This window comes from Pinus tabuliformis, chromosome 9 (genome assembly GCF_031772625.1).
Source record: "Pinus tabuliformis cultivar Carrire ecotype Pingquan chromosome 9, CPIR1, whole genome shotgun sequence".
Taxonomy (NCBI): Eukaryota; Viridiplantae; Streptophyta; class Pinopsida; order Pinales; family Pinaceae; genus Pinus; species Pinus tabuliformis.
The window spans coordinates 494752829-494757396 of record NC_142307.1 but is presented as its reverse complement, the minus strand read 5'-3'; the positions used below and the strand labels follow the sequence as shown (position 1 = coordinate 494757396).

The 4568-nt window shown below is 37.2% G+C and overlaps 1 pseudogene; it reads right to left on the bottom strand.

The window, feature by feature from the left end:
* Window positions 1-584: 584 nt before the first annotated feature.
* On the bottom strand, window positions 585-1289 carry LOC149149366 (uncharacterized; annotated as a pseudogene).
* Window positions 1290-4568: the final 3279 nt, after the last annotated feature.

Genomic DNA, 4568 nt, shown 5'->3' with positions numbered 1-4568 from the left:
TAACCGCACATGTGGATATCGATATCGTTCCTCCTCATCTGTTGAGAGAGCCCTCTGAAAGCAAATAATATCTCCATCTTCAATCTGCAACATTAATAAGAGGGTTGTTATATTTGAGTTCACAAAAATTTAAATGGCACAAGCAATTATAGTGTTGCAGATTGATGACAAAATGAAGGTATACATGTACATGCAGCTACTAAAAAAGCTACAAAATTATGGTAAAATAAAAAGCATAGAGCTCAAGATATATCATAGCACTGTATAAAAATACAAGTAGAAAATATCTAAACATAAACATTTAGCAATAAAAATAAATCAAAAGAATACATGATATGACATAGAAAAGATCCGCTTGGTTATTTCGGAAAGGAACTCTCTTGTCAATACGCTCACACATAACACAAGGTTAAAAATTAATTTCCCTTCAGTTGTAACAATAAAATCATGGATGAGACTTAAATGGAAATATTTATTACCAAGGAAAATAATAATCATCTCGTGCTCAAAAACTTGTGAAGTTGACTCCTGCTAGCTTTCGGGGATGATAGGGTGAGGCTATATGCCATGCATATGAAAAGATCTTAATATTTCCTCACTCCACGTCATGCATATGAATGACCTTCGGTACAGGGAAAGTGAAGTTCTGGTCTACTAGATGATCTACTACTATTTCCTTCCAGCATCCTTGATCAAATTCTTGATCCAGGGAGAGAACTTGCTACATGCCTTTCCCAAGTTTCATTGAATTTGAAAACTTCCTCTTTAGTCAAGTTGTAAAGAGTCTCTATAGTATTCTCCCTACCATCTACATTCTATTTCGTATACACAGCATGCATCCTGTCACAAATTTCCCGAGCAAATCCACTATTCTCAATACCAGCAGAGCTATCTTTCTCATGATGTTCCGCTTCCATCACCCCATTTGGACCAACCCTCCTTTTAGATGAATAAGTATAATAGACACCTCCAAGCCTAGAAATAGTAGATCTATGGTAGTTGAATGGCTGCAAAGTAAAATCACAATGGATCTAAGATGACTGCTACCATTGTTTGATATTTCTTGATTCATCCTCTACATCGCCTGAAACAACCTCCTCATCTGGGTGTTCAACTATGGGCTTTGTGCTAGCAGGTTTAGATTCAGATGTTGGAGCTTCATTGTCATTAGGCAACTCCTCAATTGTAGGTCCTCGTCGGCCTTGTGGATGTGCTGGATTGAAGGGCCTGTGATCAATAAAAACATTATTGGAAGGGCAAGATAATGGCTCATCATCCAGCATGCCCATGTGTTACAAATCCATTTGGGCACATCACTCCCATCATCCAGATCAATGTTTTAGGGCTCATCAAACCCTAATTTCAGTTGCTACATGCCCTAAACAATTCACCCTTTTGAATTCCTCCTTCCCAGACAGTTTCATGACTTGAAGGCATCCTGAAATAACCTCTAAAGGGACCAACGCATGTAGGATGATGTAAGGGTGTGCTCCAAAGCAGTTGAGTCCATGCCAAGGTGCTCTCCAGAGCACTTAGGCCCTCTTTCACCTGTGCTGGGAGAGATTGAACGAAATTCACATAGGGTTTGGGGAATATTCTTATCTCTTGGAATCATCTAGAAGTTTCCCTTACTTTTCAACTCCTATGAGCTCGAAAATGGATGAGGAATGAGTTAATATGCATCATATCCTCTCATCCCTTCCTTCATGGAACTAATTCTAAGTATGGAAGGTCATTTAATACCCCCATTTATGACATAACCTCCTTCATCTTCCTATAGATTGAACACTCATCTAAGTGATCAGGGGCTGGACTATGTTGAATTGTAAGGAGATAATGTTGCTATGAGAATTGACTTTGAGACAAGTATTGTTATGCTACAAGTATGTCATGCTTTTGATGTGATGTGGATGGCATCCAAGCTGGAAGAGTGACCTCGAATCAGACTTGATGGTTGCAATTCTTTATTCTATTCAATAAATTATTTGAACCTTTTTCCCATATGCTTATCTTGTTATATGATGCTTATATGTGTGAATATATCTGATTCCATTTACTTGTATTCAATAGATCTTTTGCTTTGATCAGTTCTTTGTCTTCTATTGATGTTTACAGGTACTTCTCAAGCGTGTTAAGTATGGGAAGGAGCGACAGGATCGATACAAAGGAGACAAGAGGAAAGTAGAACTACAAGTAGGTATTCACATCTTCCATGTCTTATATATTGCTTATAGGAAAAGTTTAAAGTGCTTTAAACTATTGTTCTAGATATGGCTACTTATCTAGGGAATTAGTATTTATCCGTAGATACAAAATTCTTCACAATAAATTAGCAACTCCACTAGGGAACGATCATCATTCCAAGTAGCCTATCCACATCCTAGGCCACTTTACCAGACCTTACTTGCTTTCATTGATCTTATTTCAACTTTTTGAAGTGTTTTTTGGTCAAAAAATTGAGGTTAAATGACTCTTAAGTGGCCTCTCAGGAATCAGCACAGGCTTGGTCAAGGGACAATGCTCTGCAGATCACCCTTGAGTGAAAGATAGTGCTTTGTAGTGTAGTTAGGCTCTCTTTGACCTACACTGATCCACCTTAGGTCAAATTTCCACCTTTGGATTGGTTTTTTCTCCAAATTTCCTTCTTTTTCTGCTTGCTGAAAGATCAATAATTATAGTATCTCTGAAATCAACTTGTATTTCCTCTTTCTAGCCCTACCTTGGCTTGATTGATTAATGTTTCTTAAATGATTTATTTATCATTATCATTTCATTGCGAAAGTTAGATTATAGTCGATTATTGTTCAAAAGAAAGTGTTGTAAAAGTCATCATTTCTTTCGAAAAGGAACTGTCATAAAGTTTTTGTTCTTACAAAAATATTGATTGATTGTGTGTGCATTAGTTTCATTTTGTTCATCTTAACATTAAGGAAATTGAAAAGAAAAACTTGCATAGTTCATATTGTAGTTTGTGAATTCTTGAAAGGAATAGCTAGGGAAATTTCATTAGATGTGCTCTTTGCTCTTTGTCAAAGATCTGATTACTCTATCCCTACTAGCTAAGGTTTTCATTATTCAATTGAATGAGAAGAATGCTTATCATATTAGTTGCATTTTAGGAATTTCAAACATACATCACGTTGTGAACCTTGAAAGGAAAATTCTAAAGAAGATCAACTTAAAATTTATCTGAATTAACCTAATGGAGCATTGTCACTTAACGAAAAACATTTAGAGGTCTAGGCTAGAGACGTGTTCTGGCATCATAAAACATAGCAGTTGTCGCTAACTTGTCTGCAATACATCTTGAGTGTGATACCTCATTCCACGTACGTGAGTATATCATAGCTTGTCCACGGACCTTCCGGTATATTTGGGCGATGTTACAGTACGTAAAGTATATGGGAATTCTCTTACTATGCAGTTTTGCATTAGATAGCACTAATACAAATTGGGCTTCCACGTACTTTCAGGTATATATGGGAGGAAAAAACTAATTTTCTATCCATCCTTAGGTAACTGAGTTGGCCGCCTTGTACACTGTGATACACCAAACACAACATTCGGGGAGATTGCCTGCCCATACTTCTTGGTTCATCGGGAGGTATTCTACAGTTCACAGTTGCTTGGTAAACCTTTTTCCTAGATTATCCCTTTTTTGTTTTGTTATGTTAATTTGATTAAAATAAAATTAATTGACCACGGATAACATCCTCCACGCTCGCTCCTTAGTTGGTCTTTGGTTGAGACATATGGCAAAAAATCCAGAGTCCACCAATCAAGGAATTCCTTTTGATGGGAATCCGAGTCTTTTTCTTCTTTTTGGAAATATTGGTGCTCCATATATGGCTAGATTGTCCATTCCAAGATTTACCATTGGCTTTCCAATATGGTTGTTTTCAACCTCCTTAGTTTAAAATGTCGTGATTTCTCCGCAATCGAGTACTCCTCCAACTAGACAAAATCAACCTCCAGTTGATCCTAAAGTTGACCCTTTGCCTTCTTCATCGGTTGTTTCTTCATCCCCTTCTTCCTCTTTGCTTGGTGAAAGTATTGATACTAGTAACCAGGTGGCCAAGAAGAAGAAGAAAGGGAAGAAGAAGAAGACAAAGAAAATTCAGCTGGGAGGAAACCAAGCAACCATTTCTTTAAATGAAACTTCTGATTAGAGACCATCCAATAAGCCTCACAAAGTTCGATATCCATGAAAACTTTGTATGGGAGACCATATTCTTCGAAATTGTCCTGATATTCCTCAGATCTTAGAAGAATGGTCTTCACGTTCACTTCATCCTGTGTCATCAAATTCTAGATATCATGCTAGTGACACACAATCAATTAGTGGTAGTAGAGTTCATGGAAAGAAGGGTAAAGTTAAGTTTCCCTATAGGTTATGTGAAGGGAATCACCCCATTCACCTTTGTCCTTATCTGGATGAAGACAAAAAAGTGTTGGATAATCATCCTACTTCACCGCAACAACTTCCATCTAGTTATAGGAGACTATCCCTTAATCCTTCACTAGTTGATAAAGTGTCTGAGCCAAATCAACTGTTGGTCAAACCCAAA